Here is a 26,524-nt window from a genome sequence, read left to right as displayed (position 1 = left end):
AATCCCGAAGGTAAAGGGTGTGTGCGATGGTGATCTTATCAACCTTGGAAACACTTCCAACTCACATCGTCACATGGCCCTTAACTAGTCTCTGTTTATTTTGCTACTCCCGTTTCGAGTTACAACTCTTAACAACTGAACCAGTATCAAATACTGAGGGGTTGCTATAAATACTAGTAAAGTACACATCAATAACATGTATATCAAATATACTTTTGTTCACTTTGCCATTCTTCTAATCCACCAAGTATCTAGGGTAGTTCCACTTCCAGTGACCATTTCCTTTGCAGTAGAAGCACTCAGTTCCAGGCTTGGGTCTAGCTTTGGGCTTCTTCATGGGAGTTGCAACGTGCTTGCCATTCTTCTTGAAGTTCCCTTTCTTTCCCTTGCCCTTTTACTTGAAACTAGTGGTCTTGTCAACCATCAATATTTGATGCTTTTCTTGATTTCTACCTTCGTCGATTTCAGCATCATGAAGAGCTCGGCAATCGTTTTCGTCATCCCTTGCACATTATAGTTCATCACTAAGTTCTAGTAACTTGGTGATAGTGACTAGGGAACTTTGTCAATTACTATCTTATCTGGAAGATTAACTCCCACTTGATTCAAGCAATTGTAGTACCCAGACAATCTGAGCACATGCTCACTGGTTGAGCTATTCTCCTCCATCTTGTAGGCAAAGTACTGTCAGAGGTCTCATACCTCTCGACTCGGGCATGAGTCTGAAATACCAATTTCAGCTTTTGGAACATCTCATATGCTCCTTGACATTTCAAAACATTTTGAAGTCCCGGTTCTAAGCCGTAAAGCATGGTGCATTAAACTATCAAGTAGTCATCATACCGAGCTTGTCAAATGTTCATAACGTCTGCATTTGCTCCTGCAATAGTTCTGTCACCTAGCGGTGCATCAAGGACATAATTCTTCTGTGCATCAATGAGGATAATCCTCAGATCACGGACCTAGTCCACATCATTGCTACTATCAACTTTCAACTTAGTTTTCTCTAGGAACATATCATAAATAAAACGGGGAAGCTATACGCGAGCAATTGATCTACAACATTGATATGCAAATACTATCAGGACTAAGTTCATGATAAATTTAAGTTCAATTAATCATATTATTTAAGAACTCCCACTTAGATAGACATCCCTCTAATCATCTAAGTGATCACGTGATCCATATCAACTAAACCATGTCTGATTATCACGTGAGATGGAGTAGTTTTCAATGGTGAACATAACTATGTTGATCATATCTACTATATGATTCACCCTCGACCTTTCGGTCTCCAATGTTCCGAGGCCATATATGCATATTCTATGCTCGTCAAGTATAACCCGAGTATTCTGCATGTGCAAAACTGACTTGCACCCGTTGTATGTGAACATAGAGCTTATCACACCCGATCATCACGTGGTGTCTCAGCACGAAGAACTGTCGCAATGGTGCATACTCAGGGAGAACACTTATACCTTGAAATTTTAGTAAGGGATCATCTCATAATGCTACCGCCGTACTAAGCAAAATAAGATGCATAAAAGATAAACATCATACGCAATCAAAATATGTGACATGATATGGCCATTGTCATCTTGTGCCTTTCATCTCCATCTCCAAAGTATTGTCATGATCTCCATCGTCATCGGCATGACACCATGATCTCCATCATCTTGATCTTTATCAATGTGTTGTCACATGGTCATCTCGCCAACTATTGCTTTTTCAACTATTGCTATCGCATAGCGATAAAGTAAAGCAATTATATGGCGCTTGCATCTTATGCAATAAAGAGACAACCATAAGGCCCCTGCCAGTTGCCGATAACTTTAACAAAACATGATCATATCATACAACAATTTATATCTCATCATGTCTTGACCATATCACATCACAACATGCCCTGAAAAAACAAGTTAGACATCCTCTACTTTGTTGTTGCAAGTTTTACGTGGCTGCTACGGGCTTCTAGCAAGAACCGTTCTTACCTACGCATCAAAACCACAACGTAGTATAGTGATTGCTTTTTGATCTTCAGAAAGAACCATGTTCATTGGAACCGGTTCAACTAAAGTTGGAGAAACAGACACCCACTAGCCACCTGTGTGCGAAGCACGTCGGTAGAACCAGTCTCGCGTAAGAGAATGTCGGTCTGAGCCGCTTCATGCAACAAAACCGCCGAATCAAGAATCAAGTAGTGACGACAAGCAATATGTATATACTCAAGCCCACAATTCCTTTGTGTTCTACTCGTGTATATACTCAAGCCCACAATATGTATATACTCAAGCCCAGCTGGCCAGCCCAGCTGGCCGGCCCAGCCCAGCGCCGCTGCCAGTTATCGCCTACCTCTGCCAGTAGGCAGAGGAGGGACACCGCGACGCCGCCGAGCTCTCCACGCCACCACCCTGCCTGCCTGCCCCTCCCCGTCGACGCCCGGACGCTCTGGACGTCGCCACGCACTCCTCCTGGACCCCCTGCACCTCTCCCCTCTCTCCCTGGATCTCTCCCTCGTCCTCCCCCGCTATGGCCGACGCGCTCGTCGCCGCCGTTCGCTGCCACACGGCCACAGCCACCGCCTCGCCTGACCGAGTTGCTCACGAGCTCCGCCGCGACGCCCTCGCCCTCCCCACTGAGCCACGCTTCGCCGGAGGCCCTCATTGCCGCCATTGGGTCGTCTTCAACCTCGGTACCCGCCGGACGCCGTTCATCGATTCGCCTCTCTCCGGTCGCCCCCGAGCCCTCTAATCTGCTCCTCGACCTCCCTGTGAGCTCCGTCGCTTTTCCCCTCTTCTGTCCCACGCGTTTGCACCCTCTAGGCCATAGTTCCACCATGGCCGAAGCTCGCCACCGCTTGAGCTCGTCGTCGGCGCAGCTCCGGTGACCAAATGGTCACCCGGCGAGTCCAACTTGCTCCCCGCAACACGTAGTGCCCCGCTAGACCTTCGCCTCGCTCGTTAGCACACCGCAGCGCTAACCCGCACCAGCCCCGAACTCCGGCAGCCGCCGCGAGTTCCACTCCAGCGAACTCCGGCCACCCCCGCACCTCTCGTTGGTCTCCCTAGATGCGCATGGGCACAGGCTATCCTCTGGTACCCCTGGCGCATCGATCCGTCGCCTCTGGTGAGTTCCAAGCAAACTCCATCGCGGTTCGAGGTCACCGTCGGCGAGACTCCGGCGACTGTCGACGTGGCCACTTAGTTAGCACTAATTACTCACTAATTGACCTCCTGACCCACTTACATGTGGGCCTAGTGCCTAAACTAATTAGTTTAACTCTCTGTTAGATTAGCACTAATTTCAGTGGGCCCCGCTTGTCAACTTTGACTTGGCCACGTCAGCTTTGACCGGGTCCCACACGTCAGCCTCTGTAGCTGACTATGTGTCATTGACTAGTGGGCCCTACGGTCAGGTTTGACCTGGAGGCGCCCAGTTGACCAGCTGACGTCACAGTGACGTAATGCTGACGCAGTTAACATTTTCTGAATTTAAAATAATTCATAAAATTACAAAAAATATCCAAAACTTCAAAAATTCATAGTAATTCAACCGTAACTCCAAATCAAACAAATTATATATGAAAAATTATCAGAAAAATTCAATATATCCTTCTGTACTAGTTTCATGCATGAAAAACCAACCTAAACCTGCTGTATAGATGAAAACACATAGAGGGCATTTAAAATGCTTAAGTTTGGAGTTACATTTGAATCCTTGATTCAAATGAGCTCCATTGAACTTGTTGCTGTTTGCATTAGCACAAACAACATCACATATACATGCCATGATCATGCATCATATTGTCGCATTTGCATTGATTGTGTTCTTCTCTATTGCCGGTGCTTGTTCCCTCTCGGTAGGCGTATCCCGACGATGAGTTCGATGACACCGATGAAGAGCTAACATCTTCAGAAGTGCCAGGCAAGCAAAAACCCCTTGTTCATTCCGATAAAATCCCACTCTCTCGCTCCTGCTCTCTTTTACTGCATTAGGACAACAACATTTCAACTGTTACATGCTGCGGTAGCTGAACCCCTTTCCTCTGCATGACCTGTCATTGCCACAGTAAATAGATGAAACCCACTAGCATGAGTAGGAGTTGTTTGAGCCCTGATGTGCCTACTCATTCATGCTTGTTTGTCATGCCTGCTACTGCTTAGAGTTGAGTCAGGTCTGATTCATCGGGAATGAATTGGAACGTGGTGAACATGTCCTACCGTTGAGAGCTAAGTGTGTGAACACGATTTGGTAAAGGTAGCGGTGAGAGGCCATGTAGGAGTACATGGTGGGTTGTCTCATTGCAGCCGTTCTCAGGAACTGAGTTCTGTGTTTGTGATCCATGAACAGTTACTACCACACATTGGGTTCCGGTAACTCGACCCCTCTCGGCTTATTAATCAATCTGATCTCTGTCCAGGAGTTGCAACTAGTTTCTGGTGTTTGTAGGTAGTGTTAGTAGTTTACCAAGTGGCACCCGGTACAGGTGGGCTTTGGACAGACTAGGCACAGTGGCACGGTGTACCAAGTGGCACCCGGATGGTGGGCTTGGGAACCCTGCACACATCGTTTGGGGCCGTGAGCGACACCCCGGCCGGATCTCCTTGTGGATGGAACCCGAATAGGCGATAAACCTAGACTAGAGACTTGTTGGTTAGTCAGGTCATGGCCGACTCCCTCGCCTGGCTTCCACTTGAAGGTTGCCGAGGTACATGACGTGTATAGGGCGATAAGTGGCGAGAGCGTGCGTGAAGAAGTACACCCCTGCAGGGTTATCATTATCTATTCGAATAGCCGGATTCCTCGGATATGGAAACTTGGATCCCTTGCATAGTTCATAGACAAGTGAAAGTGGATACTCTAAAATGCACAGGATAAGCGTGAGTGCTATGGATGGCGTTCTCGTAGGGAGACGGGAGCGGATTCATAGTGGTGTATTGATATGGTGAATATGTGGACTCGTGTGCGCCACCTCAAAGAGTTACTTGCAGTCGTAGTTCAGGATAGCCACCGAGTCAAAGCTGGCCTGCTGCAGTTAAACTCCACCACCCCCTTTGTTGATACCGATGCATATGTAGTTAGTTCTGATGTAAGTCTTGCTGGGTACATTTGTACTCACGTTTGCTTAATTTATGTTTTGCAGAGAGACTTTAGTCTCGCTAGTAGTTCCACGTGGACTTCGACGTTTAGCTTGTTACCTCAGCTACGATCTTGTACCTTGGGAGGGTCTTGTAGATAGTCAGGCTTCTCAGCCTTTTTCATTTGTAGATGTCTGTACTCAGACATGTTAAGCTTCCGCATGTGCTTTGACTTGTATGCTCTGAATGTCGGGTCATGAGACCCATGTTTGTAATCTCCCGCTCTTCGGAGCCTAATGAATAAATACTTGAGTCGTAGAGTTATGTTGTGATGCCATGTTGTATTTACACATATCGAGCATATTGTGTGTATGATTGAAATGCTTGGTATGTGTGGGATCCGACAACCTAGTTGTTTATCCTTGGTAGCCTCTCTTATGGGGAAATGTAGTCTTGTGCTTCCATGAGCCATAGTAGTCCGGTACAGCCCGGTTCACCGGAGTCCTGCTAGCCCAGCACTACTGCTCCGGAACACTTGACTAGCCGGCATGTGATTCACTTCGTTCCTGTGTCTGTCCCTACGGGGAAATGTCATGCGGTGACATCCGGAGTCCTGCCTAGCCTGCTACAGCCCAAGTTCCCGAAGTCCTGTTAGCCCAGTGCTACAGCCCAGATTCGCACGCTGCTGACCGACATGCTCGATGTTGTTTCATGTATGCCTGTCCCCGTAAGTTAGTGCCACTTTGGGTTCACGACTAGTCATGTCGGCCCGGGTTCTCTGTCATATGGATGCTAGCGACACTATCATATACGTGAGCCAAAAGACGCAAACGGTCCCGGGCCATAGTAAGGCGACACTCGTGGGAATACCGTGCGTGAGGATGCAAAGCGATATGAGGTGTTACATGCTAGATCGATGTGACTTGGAATCGGGGGTCCTGACACCGTGATCTGAGGATTATCCTCGTTGCTACATTGAGGAATTATGTCCTTGATGCACCGCTAGGTGACGGACCTATTGCTGGAGCAGATGCAGACGTTATGAACGTTTGGCAAAGCTCGGTATGATGACTACTTGATAGTTTAGTGCACCATGCTTTACGGCTTAGAACCGGGACTTCAAAAATAGTTAGAACGCCATAGAGCATATAAGATGTTCTAAGAGTTGAAATTGGTATTTAATACTCATGCCCGTGTCGAGAGGTAGAAGACCTCTGACTGTACTTTGCCTACAAGATGGAGGAAATAGCTCAACTAGTGAGCATGTGCTCAGGTTGTCTGGGTACTACAATTGCTTGAATCAAGTGGAATTTAATCTTCCAGATAAGATAGTAATTGACAAAGTTCTCTAGTCACTATCACCAAGTTACTAGAACTTAGTGATAAACTATAATATGCAAGGGATAACGAAAGTAATCCCGAGCTCTTCGTGATGCTGAAATCGACAAAGGTAGAAATCAAGAAAAGCATCAAAAGTTGATGGTTAACAAGACCACTAGTTTCAAGAAAAGGGCAAAGGGAAAGAAAGATGAACTTCAAAGAAGAATAGCAAGAAAGTTTCTACTCTCATGAAGAATCCCAAAGCTAGACCCAAGCCTGGAACTGAGTGCTTCTACTGCAAAGGAAATGGTCACTGGAAGTGGAACTTCCCTAGATACTTGGCGGATAAGAAGGATGGCAAAGTGAACAAAAGTATATTTGATATACATGTTACTGATGTGTACTTTACTAGTGTTTATAGCAACACCTCAGTATTTGATACTGATTCAGTTGCTAAGAGTAGTAACTCGAAACGGGAGTTGCAAAATAAACAAAGACTAGTTGAGGACGAGGTGATGATGTGCGTTGGAAATAATTCCAAGGTTGATAAGATCGCCATCACACACTCCCTTTACCTTCGGGATTAGTGTTGAACCTAAAATAAATGTTATTTGATGTTTGCATAGAGCATAATATGATTGGATCATGTTTATTGCAATACGGTTATTCATTTAAGTCAAGGATAATTGTTATTCTGTTTACATGAATAAAACCTTCTGAGGTCATACACCCAAGGTGAATGGTTTATTGAATCTCGATCGTAGTAATACACATATTCATAATATTGAAGCCAAAAGATGCAAAGTTAATAATGATAGTGCAACTTATATGTGGCACTGCCGTTTAGGTCATATTGGTGTAAATCGCATGAAGAAACTCCATGCTGATGGACTTTTGGAATCACTTGATTATGAACCATATGATGCTTGCAAACCATGCCTCGTGGGCAAGATGACTAAAACTCTGTTCTCCAGAGCAATGGAGCAAGCAATTGACTTATTGGGAATAATACATACTGATGTATGCAATCCGATGAGTGTTGAGGCTCGCGGTGGGTATCATTATTTTCTGACCTTCACATATGATTTGAGCAGATATGGGTATATCTACTTGATGAAACATAAGTCTAAAACATTTGAAAAGTTCAAAGAATTTCAAAGTGAAGTGGAAAATCATCATAACAAGAAAATAAAGTTTCTACGATCTGATCGCGGAGACGAATATTTGAGTTACGAGTTTGGTCTTCAACTAAAACAATGTGGAATAGTTTCACAAATTCATGCCACCTCGAACACCACAGCATAATGGTGTGTCCGAACGTCATAACCGTACTTTATTAGATATGGTGCAATCTATGATGTCTCTTGCCGATTTACCACTATAGTTTTGGGGTTATGCATTATAAACAGCTGCATTCATGTTAAATAGGGCACCATCTAAATCCGTTGACGCGACACCATATGAACTGTGGTTTGGCAAGAAACCAAAGTTGTCATTTCTTAAAGTTTGGGGTTGTGATGCTTATGTGAAAAAGTTTCAGCTAGATAAGCACAAACCTAAATCGGAAAAGTGCGTCTTCATAGGATACCCAAAAGAAACTGTTGGGTACACCTTCTATCACAGATCCGAAAGGCAATATCTTTGTTGCTAAGAGTGGATCCTTTCTAGAGAAGAAGTTTCTCTCGAAAGAAGTGAGTAGGAGGAATGTAGAACTTGATGAGGTAATTGTACCTTCTACCGAATTGGAAAGTAGTTCATTAGAGAAATCAGTTCTAGTGATCTCTACACCAATTAGTGAGGAAGCTAATGATGATGATCATGAAACATCAAATCAAGTTACTACCGAACCTCATAGGACAACAAGAGTATGGTCTGCACCATAGTGGTATGGTAATCCTTTCTGGAAGTCATGTTACTAGACCATGACGAACCTACGAACTATGAGGAAGCGACGATGAGCAAGATTCCGCGAAATGGCTTGAGGCCATGAAATCTGAGATGGGATCCATATATGAGAACAAAGTATGGACTTCGATTGACTTGCCCGATGATTGGTGAGTCATTAAGAATAAATGGATCTTCAAGAGGAAGACGGACGCTGATAGTAGTGTTACTATCTACAAAGCTCGAATTGTTGCAAAATGTTTTCGACAAGTTCAAGGTGTTGACTACGATGAGATTTTCTCACTCGTATTGATGCTTAAAAGTTTGTCTGAATCATGTTAGCGGTTGCCGCATTTTATGAAATCTGGCAAATAAATGTCAAAATTGTATTCCTTAATGGATTTTTTAAAGAAGAGTTGTATATGATGCAACCAGAAGGTTTTGTCGATCCTAAAGGTGCTAACAAAGTGAGAAAGCTCCAGCGATCCAGCTATGGACTGGTGCAAGCATCTTGAAGTTGGAATATATGTTTTGATAAAGTGATCAAAGCATATGGTTTTATACAGACTTGCGGTGAAGCCTGTATTTACAAGAAAGTGAGTGGAAGCACTACATCATTTCTGATAAGTATATGTAAATGACATATTGTTGATCGGAAATAATGTAGAATTTTCTAGAAAGCATAAAGGAGTGTTTCAAAAGAGTTTTTCAAAGAAAGACCTCGATGAAGTTGCTTACACATTGAGCATCAAGATCTATAGAGATAGATCAAGACGCTTGATAAGTTTTTTTCAATAAGTACATACCTTGACAAGATTTTGAAGTAGTTCAAAATGGAACAGTCAAAGGAGTTCTTGTCTATGTTGCAAGGTGTTAAGTTGAGTAAAGACTCAAAACCCGACCACGGCAGAAAATAGAAAGAGAATGAAAAGTCATTCCCTATGCCTCAGTCATAGGTTCTATAAAGTATGACATGCTATGTATCAGACCTATTGTATACCCTCCCTTGAGTTTGACAAAGGAGTACAATAGTGATCTAGGAGTAGATCACTGGACAGCGGTAAAAATAATCCTTAGAGGACTAGGGAAATATTTCTCGGTTATGGAGGTGATAAAAGAGTTCGTCGTAAAGAGTTACATCGATGCAAGCTTTTTACATCGATCTAGATGACTCTAGGTCTCGATCTGGATACATATTGAAAGTGGGAGAAATTAGCTAGAGTAGCTCCATGCAGAGCATTGTAGACATAGAAATTTGTGAAATACATACGGATCTGAATGTGGCAGACCCGTTGACAAAATTTCTCTCACAAGCAAAACATGATCACCCTTTGGGTGTTAATCATATAGCGATGTGAACTAGATTATTGACTCTAGTAGACCCTTTGGGTGTTAGTCACATGGAGATGTGAACTAATCACATAAAGATGTGAACTATTGGTGTTAAATCACATGGCGATGTGAACTAGATTATTGACTCTAGTGCAAGTGGGAGACTGAAGGAAATATGCCCTAGAGGCAATAATAAAGTGGTTATTTATATTTCCTTATATCATGATAAATGTTTATTATTCATGCTTGAATTGTATTAATCAGAAACTTAGTACATGTGTGAATACATAGACAAACAGAATCTCACTAGTATGCCTCTACTTGACTAGCTCGTTGAATAAATGATGGTTATATTTCCTAACCATAGACATGAGTTGTCATTTGATTAACGGGATCAAATCATTAGAGAATGATGTGATTGACTTGACCCATCCGTTAGCTTATCACGATGATCGTTTAGTTTGTTGCTATTGCTTTCTTCATGACTTATACATGTTCCTATAACTATGAGATTATGCAACTCCCGAGTACCGGAGGAACACTTTGTGTGCTACCAAACGTCACAACATAACTGGGTGATTATAAAGGTGCTCTACATGTGTCTCCGATGGTGCTTGTTGAGTTGGCATAGATCGAGATTAGGATTTGTCACTCCCATTATCGGAGAGGTATCTCTGGGCCCTCTCGGTAATGCACATCACTATAGCCCAGTGCTACAGCCCGGATTCGCACGCTGCTGACCGACATGCTCGATGTTGTTTCATGTATGTCTGTCCCCATAAGTTAGTGCCACTTTGAGTTCGCGACTAGTCATGTCGGCCTGGGTTCTCTGTCATATGGATGCTAGCGACACTATCATATACGTGAGCCAAAAGGCGCAAATGGTCCCGGCCATGGTAAGGCGACACCCGTGGGAATACCGTGCGTGAGGCCGCATAGTGATATGAGGTGTTACATGCTAGATCGGTGTGACTTAGAATCAGGGTCCCGACAGCTTTGGTATCTGAGCCTAACTGCCTGTAGGATTGCCAAGCCAACCTGGTCGAAGTTGGGTCTAGAAATTCTTTAGCTATATAGGGGAATTGATTGTGGAAGGGAACGTAAGGCTCTTTTTACTCCTTATACCACATGTCTTCTGATCTGAGTCATCCTATCTTTCCTACGGGGTTAAGGAACTAGGCTTTCTCTTCCATCTATCAGGATCACGTGTTACTACTCCATAGTCTCTAAGGATTGGTTGATCTGAGTCTTACCCCAGTTCGAGTACCTCCGGTGTAGCCTGTTTAGTAATATCTCAGAACCTTGAGTGATGATGTTAAGTTTGGTACTACCCCATCGTTTGCAGGATGTCTCATTTTGAGCATTTTACTGCCATTATGCTGCCGGAATTGTCCTAGGAGTTTGAGAGATACTAATTTCTTGTGCTATTCTACATCCTTATGATGATGCTGAATCCATCCTTGTTTTCCTTGGTTTCGTTCTTCAGGATGTTGCCGGTTAACCGAAGTTCTGTTGCTCATAGTTGGAACCACGGAGATGGTAGGGATGAGGATCCTCCCGACCAGTCTTCATTGGCAGAGTTCATGTTAGAGATGGAGAGGAACAAGCGTGAGTCTAACCGCTTGTTAGCACGTACCGAGAAGAACACCGCACCCCAGTGCAAAGAGTCAGCGACCATCTATGATTTCATTGGTCTGAAACCACCTACCTTCCATCATTCCATTGAACCACTCGATGCAGATGACTGGCTTCGTAGTATCACCCACAAGCTGCGTTCTGCGAACGTAGCTGAAAGTGACAAGGTCACCTATGCTGCTTATCATCTGGAAGGTCCTGCTAGTCTTTGGTGGCATAACTATGAGGCTATGCTTCTAGCTGGCTAGATACCCACCTGGAGAGATTTCACTGAGGCTTTTCGCGAGCATCACATCCCTTAGGCTCTCATTGACCACAAGAGAGAAGAGTTCTGTAGTTTCACCCAGAGTAAGATGGCTGTTGATGCTTACAGTAGAGAGTTTGAGAACCTTGCCCGCTATGCTACAGAAGAGGTGTCCACAGACGCCAAGAAGCAAGCTTGGTTCCGGAAGGGTCTCAACCCCAAGTTGCGTCGTGATCTCCACTTGCATCATTGCAATACATTCCAGGCTCTTGTGAACAAGGCCATTAATGCAGAGACAACTCAACTCACTTACGAGGAGTCTCGTAAGCACACCCGTGATTTGGGTTCTTCCTCCAGTTCTACTTCGCAGAAGCGCCGGATTTGGGTTCCGAACTCCGCTCTTCCACCCAGTTATACACCGAGGCCTTCTTGTGTGGCACCTCACCCAATTCAGTTACATGCTCTACCCAGGCCTATTGGTAGACCACTTGTCAAAGAGGGTCCACGTCCTACTTCAGGGACTTGTTTCACATGCGGAGAGCCAGGACACTATGCACGTGACTGCTCTCAAACCAACTATGCTCCACCCCTGCCTGAGAAGTCTGTTGGCCGTGGTAAGCCACCATGCAATTTGATTAGTGTCAAGTCAGCTCCCACTGAATGTGGATGTGTGCATCACGTCTCAGCTAAAGACGCTCATGATGATCCGGATGTCGTTCTAGGTACACTCCTTGTCAACTGTCATCCAGCTTCGGTTCTGTTCGATACCGGAGCATCTCACTCCTTCATCTCTAAAGGCTATGCTCGTTTGCACGACATGTCATTTTGTGATATGCCAACTCCACTTGAAATCCAAACTCCAGGGTCTAGATGGCAAACGACCAGTATAAGCCATGGTAATGAAATCCTTGTTGACAGACTTGTATTCCTTGCATCACTTATAGCCCTCAAGTCTATAGATATTAACATCATCTTGGGTATGGACTGGATGACAGCTCATCATACCAAGATTGATTGTTACACCAGGTCTGTTCAACTTACACATCCATCTGGCAAGATAGTCACTGTCTCCACTAGAGTTGCAAAGCATCAGCTCTATTCTGTTAATGCCAACCCTCTTCCAGACCTTGAAGATATCTTGGTAGTCCGTGACTTTCCGGATGTCTTTCCAGAGGAACTGTCAAGTATTCCACCTGACAGAGATGTAGAGTTTTTCATAGATCTTATCCCAGGAACCGCCCCAATCTCTAGGAGACCTTACAAGATGGCACCCTTAGAACTAGCTGAGCTTAAGAAACAACTCGATGAACCCTTGCAAAAGGGTTTCATCTGTCCTAGCTCTTCTCCCTCGGCTTGCCCCATCCTCTTTGTCAAGAAGAAGGATGGTACGGACCGAATGGTTGTAGATTATCGTCCCGTTAATTTGGTCACGGTAAAGAACAAGTATCCGCTCCCCAGGATCAACGACCTGTATGATCAGCTCGCTGGATCCTCAGTCTTTTCAAAGATGGATTTGAGGTTAGGCTACCACCAAATCAAGATCAGAAATGGGGACATTCCTAAGACGGCTTTTGTCACTCGTTATGGCCAGTACGAGTACACCATCATTTCCTTTGTTCTAACCAATGCTCCAGCTACATTCTCTCGCTTGATGAACTCGATCTTCATGGAGTACTTAGATAAGTTCGTCGTGGTTTACCTCGATGATATTCTTATTTACTCGAAGAACGAGGAAGAGCATGTCGAACATCTTAGACTTGTGTTAGAGAAACTCAGAGAGCACCGCCTTTATGCCAAGTTCTCCAAGTGCGAATTTTGGTTGCCAGAAGTGACCTACCTAGGCCATGTGATATCTGGTAAGGGCATTGCTGTCAATCCCGAGAGAGTTCAGGCCGTTCTTGATTGGACTCCGCCTGAAACGGTTAAGCAAGTTAGGAGTTTCCTTGGCCTAGCCAGTTATTATCGCCGCTTTGTTGAGAACTTATCCAAAGTGGCCAAACCTCTCACGGAACTTCTCAATAAAGATAAAAAGTTTGAGTGGTCCCCACAGTGTGAGCACAGTTTTTAGGAACTGAAAAGATGCCTGACTTCCGCTCCCATACTTGTGCCACCGGATTTCACTAAAGACTTTGTTATCTACTGCGACGCCTCATGATAGGGACTAGGTTGCATTCTTATGCAAGATCGCCATGTGATTGCCTATGCATCTCGACAGTTGCATCCACATGAGGAGAATTAGCCTACACATGAGCTTGCAGCCGTAGTCTATGCACTTAAGACCTGGCGACATTACCTTCTTGGTAAGCGTTGCAAGATTTACACCGATCACCAGAGTCTCAAGTATATCTTCACCCAACCAGATTTGAACCTTAGGCAAAGGCGTTGGTTGGAGTTGATCTCAGATTATGACTTAGGGATTACCTACACCCCAGGCAAGGGAAATGTCATGGCTGATGCACTAAGTCGTAAGTCCTATTGCAACAATCTCATGTTGCAACAGGGCCAACCACTTCTCCATGAGGAGTTATGTAAGCTCAACCTTCACATTGCTCCTCACGGATTCCTTTCTACCTTGGTGGCGAAACCTACTCTTGTGGATCAGATCATCTCTGCTCAGAAGCAGGATACGGGAATTTCCCGGATCAAGAGAAACATTGACAAGGGAGTTGGTGGCAGTTTCTCTATAGATAATCGAGGTGTTGTTTTCTTTGAGAATCGCTTGGTGGTTCCCAAGAATCAACATCTGCGACAACTGATTCTTAAGGAGGCTCATGAATCTCCTCTCACGATTCATCCCGGTAGTACTAAGATGTATCAGGACCTACGCTAGAGGTTCTGGTGGACTAGGATGAAGAGAGAAATCGCTGAGTTCATTGCTGACTGTGATATTTGTCATCGCGTTAAGGCAGAGCATCAAAGGCCTGCTGGCACCCTTCAACCTTTAGCTATTCCTGAGTGGAAATGGGATAAAGTTGGTATGGACTTCATCACCGGCTTTCCCAGGACCAAGAGAGGGAATAATGCTATCTTCGTAGTCATTGATCGTCTTTCCAAAGTGGCTCACTTCCTACCTGTTCGAGAGAGTATCACTGCTAGTCAGCTCGCTGACTTATATGTTTCTCGAATAGTGTCACTTCATGGTGTTCCACTAGGGATCAATTTAGACCGTGGTAGTCTTTTCACTTCCCATTTCTGGGAGAGTTTCCAAACTGCCATGGGCACCCATCTTTCCTTTAGTACCGCTTTCCACCCTCAATCAAGTGGTTAGGTGGAAAGGGTCAACCAAATTCTCGAAGACATGCTTAGAGCTTGTGTTATCTAATTCGGTATGGATTGGGAGAAGTGTCTTCCCTTCGCCGAGTTTGCTTGTAACAATAGCTACCAATCCAGCCTCAAGAAAGCTCCTTTTGAGGTTCTGCATGGACGAAGATGTCAAACACCTTTGAACTGGTCAGAAACCGGTGAAAGACAATTATTTGGACCAGATATGATCCAGGAGGCAGAAGAGCAAGTTCGCATCATTCGTGAGAATTTGAAAATGGCCCAATCTCGTCAAAAGAGCCAGTATGACCGTAGTCATAAGGAAGTGGCTTATGAAGTTGGCGACAAAGCTTACCTTCGGGTTACCCTTTTGAAGGGTACCCATCGTTTCAGTATCAAGGGCAAGTTGGCTCCTCGTTACATTGGTCCTTTTTGCATTCTCGCCAAACGAGGAGAGTTGCCTACCAGTTGGAACTACCCCCACATCTTTCTCGAGTACATGATGTCTTCCACGTCTCCTAACTCAGGCGTTGCTTCACGGATCCCATCCGCAGAGTGGACCACGAAACGCTTGATCTCCAAGATAACCTCACTTATCGAGAGTACCCTGTCCGCATTCTGGATCAAGCAGAGCGTGTCACTCGATGTCATAACATCAAGTTTCTCAAGGTTTGGTGGTCTCATATCAAGTTTCTGGATCCCCATCGCTGCACCATCGACCTCGGCGCGTCCCCGAGCTCGCCGTCAAGGTCACTGTGATTGTTGTGAGCTCCTGCTCCTTCTCCCTCTCTCTGTTTAGTCGTTCGCGCGGTGTAGCCCCGTCCACCACCACGGCCGTAGCTCTTCGCCGTCGTTCATGTCGCCGCCGTGGCCACTGTCACCTAGGGCCGCGAGCAAGCACACCACGTGCTCAGTGCAATGCCAGGAGGCCATCGAGGCACTCCGCAGTCCCTGCCGTGCCCCGTAGCTTGATTCCGCCCAAACCTGTGCTCCGCCCGCCGCCTTGAGCTTCGCTCCGGCGAGCTCCGGCCGTCCCCGCCTCTCCCACTTGCCCCAGAAGACGCGGACGAGCTCTAGCTCCTCGCCCGTGGCCTCCACCGCCCAAATGGTCGCCGGAAGGCAAATCCCGTGCCCCTCCGCCGCATTCTGCCTCGCCGGCGGCTAAACACCGGTGGGATTGACCGGGTTTGACCCCGTCTGACCAGGGTTTGACCACCCTGGGTCACTGACGCGTGGGGCCAACCCCATTAACTAAACCAGTTTAGGTTTAATTTAATTTAGGATTAGCCACGGACACTGACGTGTGGACCCCACACGTCAGGTTTGACCTGGTCAGCCGCCTTTGACTTGCTGACGCAATGTTGTTGTCATGCTGATGCAGTAATGGTTTTATGGATTTAAAATATATCAGGAAAATCCAGAAAATGTTATAAACTTCTAAAATTCATAGAAATTCAACCATAGCTCAGATTGAAATAATTTATACATGAAAAATTACCAGAGAAATGCAATTTATCCATCTGTACCATTTTCATGCATGACAAACCAACTTATACATGCTGTATATGAGAAAACACACTTATGGCATTTAAAGGGAATTAATTTAGAGTTGCATTTGAATCTTTGATTCAAATGGACCTCTTCCAAATAGAATGCTAAATGCATTAGCTCAAAACACTTCACATACTCATGCCACGTTCATGCATCATATTGTTGCATATGATTGTGTATTGATTGCCGACACCGTTCCTTCTCGATAGGTCCTGCTCCGGAGACCGATCCAGAGTACCTGTGAGAGGAGCAGTGCCCCATGTTGATCTACCAGGCAAGCAAACCCCCTTGTTCATTCGGATACAATCCTACCTCTCGCTCATGCTCTCATTTATTGCATTAGGACAACAACGATTCAACTGCTACTTTATGCTGCGGTAGTTGAACCCATTCCTCTGCATGACCTGTCATTGCCACAGTAAATAGTTAAAACCCACTAGCATGTGTAGGAGTTGATTGAGCCATGTTGTGTTCCTACCATGCCATGCCTGCTATTGCTTAGGGTTATGCCATGCCTACGATTTGGTAAAGGTAGCGGTGAGAGGCCATGTAGGAGTACATGGTGGGTTGTCTCATTGGGACCGTCCTTAAGAACTGAGTTCTGTGTAAGTTGTCCAATGACTAGCTACTACCACACATTGGGCTCCGGGCGCTCCAAGCTCTCTCGACTTATTAACCGCCTTGATCTCTGTCCAAGAGTTGCAAATAGTTTCTGGTGTTTGTAGGTAGTGCTATTTTTCTACCGAGTGGCACCCGGCAGGGTGGACTTGGGACAGACTAGGCACCGTGGCCCGGTGTACCGTGTGGCACCCGGATGGTGGGCTCGGGAACCCTGTACACATCGTTTAGGGCCGTGAGCGAAACCCTGGCCGGATCTCCTTGCGGATGGAACCCGAATAGGCGATAAACCTGAACTAGAGTCTTGTGTGGTTAGTCAGGTCGTGGCCGACACCCTCGACAGGCTTCCACTTGAAGGTTGCCGAGATACATGACGTGTACATGGTGATAAGTGGTGAGAGCGTGTGTGAAGAGTACACCCCTGCCGGGTTATCATGATCTATTCGAATAGCCGTGTCCTCGGTTATGGACTTCTTGGATGCTTACGTGGTACATAGACAACTTAAAGTGGATACTCTAAAATGCTCAAGACAAGTGTGAGTGCTATGGATGGCCTTCTCATAAGGAGACAAGAATGAATCCATAGTGGTGTATTGATGTGGTGATTAGTGGACTCGTGTGCGTTGCCTCACCTCAAAGAAGTTTCTCGTAGTCATAGAACAGGATAGCCACTGACTCAAAGCTGGCTTGCTGCAACTAAACTCCACATTACCTTCTTGATACAAATGCATGTATGATAGGATCTGATGTAAGTCTTGCTGAGTACCTTTGTACTCATGTTTGCTTTATTTTATGTTTTGCAGGTGATACAAATGCATGTACGGGTGTATTGATGTTTGCTTTATTTTATGGCCCGGGTTCTCTGTCATATGGATGCTAGCGACACTATCATATACGTGATCCAAAAGGCGCAAACGGTCCCGGCCATGGTAAGGTGACACCCGTGGGAATACCGTGCATGAGGCTGCAAAGTGATATGAGGTGTTACATGCTAGATCGGTGTGACTTAGAATCGGGGTCCCGACACTACAAGGGTACGTAGAGGATAATCTCCCCTCTCGTTGCTATGCATCACCATGATCTTGCGTGTGCGTAGGAATTTTTTTGAAATTACTACGTTCCCTAACAAGATCGCACCATATCTAATAAAGTACGGTTATGACGTTCGGACACACTATTACGTTGTGGTGTTCTAGGTGGCGTGAGTTACGAAACTATTCCGCATTGTTTCAAATGAAGACCTGATACGTCTCCAACCTATCTATAATTTTTGATTGCTCCATGCTATATTATCTACTATTTTGGACATTATTGGGCTTTATTATCCACTTTTATATTATTTTTGGGACTAACCTATTAACCGAAGGCCCAACCCAGAATTGCTGTTTTTGCCTATTTTAGGGTTTCGAAGAAAAGGAATATCAAACAGAGTCCAAATGGAATGAAACCTTCAGGAATGTGATTTTCTCAACGAACAAGACCCGGGAGACTTGGACCCTATGTCAAGAAAGAAAAGAGGAGGCCACGAGGTAGGGGGCGCGCCTACCCCCCCCCCCCCCCCCAGGCGCGCCCTCCACCCTCGTGGGCCCCTGTTGCTCCACCGACGTACTCCTTCCTCCTATATATACCTACGTACCCCCAAACGATCAGAGACGGAGCCATAACCCTAATTCCACCGCCGTAACTTTCTGTATCCAAGAGATCCCATCTTGGGGCCTGTTCCGGAGCTCCGTCGGAGGGGGCATCGATCATGGAGGGCTTCTACATCAACACCATAGCCTCTCCGATGAAGTGTGAGTAGTTTACCTCAGACCTACGGGTCCATAGTTAGTAGCTAGATGGCTTCTTCTCTCTTTTTGGATCTCAATACAATGTTCTCCCCCTCTCTTGTGGAGAACTATTCGATGTAATCTTCTTTTTGCGGTGTGTTTGTTGAGACCGATGAATTGTGGGTTTATGATCAAGTCTATCTATGAATAATATTTGAATCTTCTCTGAATTCTTTTATGTATGATCGGTTATCTTTGCAAGTCTCTTCGAATTATCAGTTCGGTTTGGCCTACTGGATTGATCTTTCTTGCAATGGGAGAAGTGCTTAGCTTTGGGTTCAATCTTGTGGTGTCCTTTCCCAGTGACAGTAGGGGCAGCAAGGCACGTATTGTATTGTTGCCATCGAGGATAACAAGATGGGGTTTTCTTCATATTGCATGAGTCTATCCCTCTACATCATGTCATCTTGCTTAAAGCGTTACTCTGTTTTAAACTTAATACTCTAGATGCATGCTGGATAGCGGTCGATGAGTGGAGTAATAGTAGTAGATGCAGGCAGGAGTCGGTCTACTTGTCTCGGACGTGATGCCTATATACATGATCATACCTAGATATTCTCATAACTATGCTCAATTCTGTCAATTGCTCAACAGTAATTTGTTCACCCACCGTAGAATACTTATGCTCTCGAGAGAAGCCACTAGTGAAACCTATGGCCCCCGGGTCTATCTTTATCATATTAATCTCCTACTAGTTAGTTATTTCCTTTGCTATTTACTTTGCCTTTATTTTACTTTGCATCTTTATCATAAAAATACCAAAAATATTATCATATCATATCTATCAGATCTCACTCTCGTAAGTGGCCTTATAGGGATTGGCAACCCCTATTTGCGTTGGTTGCGAGGATTTATTTGTTTTGTGCAGGTACGAGGGACTCGCGCGTAGCCTCCTACTGGATTGATACCTTGGTTCTCAAAAACTGAGAAAAACACTTACGCTACTTTGCTGCATCATCCCTTCCTCTTCGGGGAAAACCAACGCAGTGCTCAAGAGGTAGCAAGACCAAACTCGTAACTCAGATATTCTCCTCCATGATCAAATCGCAGAAACTTTATTTTCTTGTTACGATGATTTTCCACTTCACTCTGAAATTCTTTGAACTTTTCAAATGTTTCCGACTTATGTTTCATCAAGTAGATATGCCCATATCTGCTCAAATCATCTGTGAAGGTCGGAAAATAACGATACCCACCGCGAGCCTCAACACTCATCGGATTGCATACATCAGCATGTATTATTTCCAATAAGTCAGTTGCTTGCTCCATTATTCCAGAGAATGGAGTTTTAGTCATCTTGCCCACGAGGCATGGTTCGCAAGCATCAAATGATTCATAATCAAGTGATTCCAAAAGCCCATCAGCATGGAGTTTCTTCATGCGCTTTACACCAATCTGACCTAAACGGCAGTGCCACATATAAGTTGCACTATCATTATTAACTTTGCATCTTTTTGCTTCAATATTATGAATATGTGTATCACTATGATCGAGATTCAATAAACCATTTGTATTGAGTGTATGAGCATAGAAGGTTTTATTCATGCAAATAGAACAACAATTATTCTTTGACTTAAATGAATAACCGTATTGCAATAAACATCATCCAATCATATTTATGCTCAACGCAAACACCAAATAACATTTATTTTATGTCAACACTAATCCCGAAGGTAAAGGGTGTGTGCGATGGTGATCTTATCAACCTTGGAAACACTTCCAACTCACATCGTCACATGGCCCTTAACTAGTCTCTGTTTATTTTGCTACTCCCGTTTCGAGTTACAACTCTTAACAACTGAACCAGTATCAAATACTGAGGGGTTGCTATAAATACTAGTAAAGTACACATCAATAACATGTATATCAAATATACTTTTGTTCACTTTGCCATTCTTCTAATCCACCAAGTATCTAGGGTAGTTCCACTTCCAGTGACCATTTCCTTTGCAGTAGAAGCACTCAGTTCCAGGCTTGGGTCTAGCTTTGGGCTTCTTCATGGGAGTTGCAACGTGCTTGCCATTCTTCTTGAAGTTCCCTTTCTTTCCCTTGCCCTTTTACTTGAAACTAGTGGTCTTGTCAACCATCAATATTTGATGCTTTTCTTGATTTCTACCTTCGTCGATTTCAGCATCATGAAGAGCTCGGCAATCGTTTTCGTCATCCCTTGCACATTATAGTTCATCACTAAGTTCTAGTAACTTGGTGATAGTGACTAGGGAACTTTGTCAATTACTATCTTATCTGGAAGATTAACTCCCACTTGATTCAAGCAATTGTAGTACCCAGACAATCTGAGCACATGCTCACTGGTTGAGCTATTCTCCTCCATCTTGTAGGCAAAGTACTGTCAGAGGTCTCATACCTCTCGACTCGGGCATGAGTCTGAAATACCAATTTCATCTTTTGGAACATCTCATATGCTCCTTGACATTTCAAAACATTTTGAAGTCCCGGTTCTAAGCCGTAAAGCATGGTGCATTAAACTATCAAGTAGTCATCATACCGAGCTTGTCAAATGTTCATAACGTCTGCATTTGCTCCTGCAATAGTTTTGTCACCTAGCGGTGCATCAAGGACATAATTCTTCTGTGCATCAATGAGGATAATCCTCAGATCACGGACCTAGTCCACATCATTGCTACTATCAACTTTCAACTTAGTTTTCTCTAGGAACATATCATAAATAAAACGGGGAAGCTATACGCGAGCAATTGATCTACAACATTGATATGCAAATACTATCAGGACTAAGTTCATGATAAATTTAAGTTCAATTAATCATATTATTTAAGAACTCCCACTTAGATAGACATCCCTCTAATCATCTAAGTGATCACGTGATCCATATCAACTAAACCATGTCCGATTATCACGTGAGATGGAGTAGTTTTCAATGGTGAACATAACTATGTTGATCATATCTACTATATGATTCACCCTCGACCTTTCGGTCTCCAATGTTCCGAGGCCATATATGCATATGCTATGCTCGTCAAGTATAACCCGAGTATTCTGCATGTGCAAAACTGACTTGCACCCGTTGTATGTGAACATAGAGCTTATCACACCCGATCATCACGTGGTGTCTCAGCACGAAGAACTGTCGCAATGGTGCATACTCAGGGAGAACACTTATACCTTGAAATTTTAGTAAGGGATCATCTCATAATGCTACCGCCGTACTAAGCAAAATAAGATGCATAAAAGATAAACATCATACGCAATCAAAATATGTGACATGATATGGCCATTGTCATCTTGTGCCTTTCATCTCCATCTCCAAAGTATTGTCATGATCTCCATCGTCATCGGCATGACACCATGATCTCCATCATCTTGATCTTTATCAATGTGTTGTCACATGGTCATCTCGCCAACTATTGCTTTTTCAACTATTTCTATCGCATAGCGATAAAGTAAAGCAATTATATGGCGCTTGCATCTTATGCAATAAAGAGACAACCATAAGGCCCCTGCCAGTTGCCGATAACTTTAACAAAACATGATCATATCATACAACAATTTATATCTCATCATGTCTTGACCATATCACATCACAACATGCCCTGCAAAAACAAGTTAGACATCCTCTACTTTGTTGTTGCAAGTTTTACGTGGCTGCTACGGGCTTCTAGCAAGAACCGTTCTTACCTACGCATCAAAACCACAACGTAGTATAGTGATTGCTTTTTGATCTTCAGAAAGAACCATGTTCATTGGAACCGGTTCAACTAAAGTTGGAGAAACAGACACCCACTAGCCACCTGTGTGCGAAGCACGTCGGTAGAACCAGTCTCGCGTAAGAGAATGTCGGTCTGAGCCGCTTCATGCAAAAAAACCGCCGAATCAAGAATCAAGTAGTGACGACAAGCAATATGTATATACTCAAGCCCACAATTCCTTTGTGTTCTACTCGTGTATATACTCAAGCCCACAATATGTATATACTCAAGCCCAGCTGGCCAGCCCAGCTGGCCGGCCCAGCCCAGCGCCGCTGCCAGTTATCGCCTACCTCTGCCAGTAGGCAGAGGAGGGACACCGCGACGCCGCCGAGCTCTCCACGCCACCACCCTGCCTGCCTGCCCCTCCCCGTCGACGCCCGGACGCTCTGGACGTCGCCACGCACTCCTCCTGGACCCCCTGCACCTCTCCCCTCTCTCCCTGGATCTCTCCCTCGTCCTCCCCCGCTATGGCCGACGCGCTCGTCGCCGCCGTTCGCTGCCACACGGCCACAGCCACCGCCTCGCCTGACCGAGTTGCTCACGAGCTCCGCCGCGACGCCCTCGCCCTCCCCACTGAGCCACGCTTCGCCGGAGGCCCTCATTGCCGCCATTGGGTCGTCTTCAACCTCGGTACCCGCCGGACGCCGTTCATCGATTCGCCTCTCTCCGGTCGCCCCCGAGCCCTCTAATCTGCTCCTCGACCTCCCTGTGAGCTCCGTCGCTTTTCCCCTCTTCTGTCCCACGCGTTTGCACCCTCTAGGCCATAGTTCCACCATGGCCGAAGCTCGCCACCGCTTGAGCTCGTCGTCGGCGCAGCTCCGGTGACCAAATGGTCACCCGGCGAGTCCAACTTGCTCCCCGCAACACGTAGTGCCCCGCTAGACCTTCGCCTCGCTCGTTAGCACACCGCAGCGCTAACCCGCACCAGCCCCGAACTCCGGCAGCCGCCGCGAGTTCCACTCCAGCGAACTCCGGCCACCCCCGCACCTCTCGTTGGTCTCCCTAGATGCGCATGGGCACAGGCTATCCTCTGGTACCCCTGGCGCATCGATCCGTCGCCTCTGGTGAGTTCCAAGCAAACTCCATCGCGGTTCGAGGTCACCGTCGGCGAGACTCCGGCGACTGTCGACGTGGCCACTTAGTTAGCACTAATTACTCACTAATTGACCTCCTGACCCACTTACATGTGGGCCTAGTGCCTAAACTAATTAGTTTAACTCTCTGTTAGATTAGCACTAATTTCAGTGGGCCCCGCTTGTCAACTTTGACTTGGCCACGTCAGCTTTGACCAGGTCCCACACGTCAGCCTCTGTAGCTGACTATGTGTCATTGACTAGTGGGCCCTACGGTCAGGTTTGACCTGGAGGCGCCCAGTTGACCAGCTGACGTCACAGTGACGTAATGCTGACGCAGTTAACATTTTCTGAATTTAAAATAATTCATAAAATTACAAAAAATATCCAAAACTTCAAAAATTCATAGTAATTCAACCGTAACTCCAAATCAAACAAATTATATATGAAAAATTATCAGAAAAATTCAATATATCCTTCTGTACTAGTTTCATGCATGAAAAACCAACCTAAACCTGCTGTATAGATGAAAACACATAGAGGGCATTTAAAATGCTTAAGTTTGGAGTTACATTTGAATCCTTGATTCAAATGAGCTCCATTGAACTTGTTGCTGTTTGCATTAGCACAAACAACATCACATATACATGCCATGATCATGCATCATATTGTCGCATTTGCATTGATTGTGTTCTTCTCTATTGCCGGTGCTTGTTCCCTCTCGGTAGGCGTATCCCGACGATGAGTTCAATGACACCGATGAAGAGCTAACATCTTCAGAAGTGCCAGGCAAGCAAAAACCCCTTGTTCATTCCGATAAAATCCCACTCTCTCGCTCCTGCTCTCTTTTACTGCATTAGGACAACAACATTTCAACTGTTACATGCTGCGGTAGCTGAACCCCTTTCCTCTGCATGACCTGTCATTGCCACAGTAAATAGATGAAACCCACTAGCATGAGTAGGAGTTGTTTGAGCCCTGATGTGCCTACTCATTCATGCTTGTTTGTCATGCCTGCTACTGCTTAGAGTTGAGTCAGGTCTGATTCATCGGGAATGAATTGGAACGTGGTGAACATGTCCTACCGTTGAGAGCTAAGTGTGTGAACACGATTTGGTAAAGGTAGCGGTGAGAGGCCATGTAGGAGTACATGGTGGGTTGTCTCATTGCAGCCGTTCTCAGGAACTGAGTTCTGTGTTTGTGATCCATGAACAGTTACTACCACACATTGGGTTCCGGTAACTCGACCCCTCTCGGCTTATTAATCAATCTGATCTCTGTCCAGGAGTTGCAACTAGTTTCTGGTGTTTGTAGGTAGTGTTAGTAGTTTACCAAGTGGCACCCGGTACAGGTGGGCTTTGGACAGACTAGGCACAGTGGCACGGTGTACCAAGTGGCACCCGGATGGTGGGCTTGGGAACCCTGCACACATCGTTTGGGGCCGTGAGCGACACCCCGGCCGGATCTCCTTGTGGATGGAACCCGAATAGGCGATAAACCTAGACTAGAGACTTGTTGGTTAGTCAGGTCATGGCCGACTCCCTCGCCTGGCTTCCACTTGAAGGTTGCCGAGGTACATGACGTGTACAGGGCGATAAGTGGCGAGAGCGTGCGTGAAGAAGTACACCCCTGCAGGGTTATCATTATCTATTCGAATAGCCGGATTCCTCGGATATGGAAACTTGGATCCCTTGCATAGTTCATAGACAAGTGAAAGTGGATACTCTAAAATGCACAGGATAAGCGTGAGTGCTATGGATGGCGTTCTCGTAGGGAGACGGGAGCGGATTCATAGTGGTGTATTGATATGGTGAATATGTGGACTCGTGTGCGCCACCTCAAAGAGTTACTTGCAGTCGTAGTTCAGGATAGCCACCGAGTCAAAGCTGGCCTGCTGCAGTTAAACTCCACCACCCCCTTTGTTGATACCGATGCATATGTAGTTAGTTCTGATGTAAGTCTTGCTGGGTACATTTGTACTCACGTTTGCTTAATTTATGTTTTGCAGAGAGACTTTAGTCTCGCTAGTAGTTCCACGTGGACTTCGACGTTTAGCTTGTTACCTCAGCTACGATCTTGTACCTTGGGAGGGTCTTGTAGATAGTCAGGCTTCTCAGCCTTTTTCATTTGTAGATGTCTGTACTCAGACATGTTAAGCTTCCGCATGTGCTTTGACTTGTATGCTCTGAATGTCGGGTCATGAGACCCATGTTTGTAATCTCCCGCTCTTCGGAGCCTAATGAATAAATACTTGAGTCGTAGAGTTATGTTGTGATGCCATGTTGTATTTACACATATCGAGCATATTGTGTGTATGATTGAAATGCTTGGTATGTGTGGGATCCGACAACCTAGTTGTTTATCCTTGGTAGCCTCTCTTATGGGGAAATGTAGTCTTGTGCTTCCATGAGCCATAGTAGTCCGGTACAGCCCGGTTCACCGGAGTCCTGCTAGCCCAGCACTACTGCTCCGGAACACTTGACTAGCCGGCATGTGATTCACTTCGTTCCTGTGTCTGTCCCTACGGGGAAATGTCATGCGGTGACATCCGGAGTCCTGCCTAGCCTGCTACAGCCCAAGTTCCCGAAGTCCTGTTAGCCCAGTGCTACAGCCCAGATTCGCACGCTGCTGACCGACATGCTCGATGTTGTTTCATGTATGCCTGTCCCCGTAAGTTAGTGCCACTTTGGGTTCACGACTAGTCATGTCGGCCCGGGTTCTCTGTCATATGGATGCTAGCGACACTATCATATACGTGAGCCAAAAGACGCAAACGGTCCCGGGCCATAGTAAGGCGACACTCGTGGGAATACCGTGCGTGAGGATGCAAAGCGATATGAGGTGTTACATGCTAGATCGATGTGACTTGGAATCGGGGGTCCTGACACCGTGATCTGAGGATTATCCTCGTTGCTACATTGAGGAATTATGTCCTTGATGCACCGCTAGGTGACGGACCTATTGCTGGAGCAGA

The sequence above is a fragment of the Triticum urartu genome, chromosome 5A (genome assembly GCF_056163025.1).
Source record: "Triticum urartu cultivar PI428250 chromosome 5A, HENAU_Tu73, whole genome shotgun sequence".
NCBI lineage: Eukaryota > Viridiplantae > Streptophyta > Magnoliopsida > Poales > Poaceae > Triticum > Triticum urartu.
Note: the sequence above shows the minus strand (reverse complement) of the source record.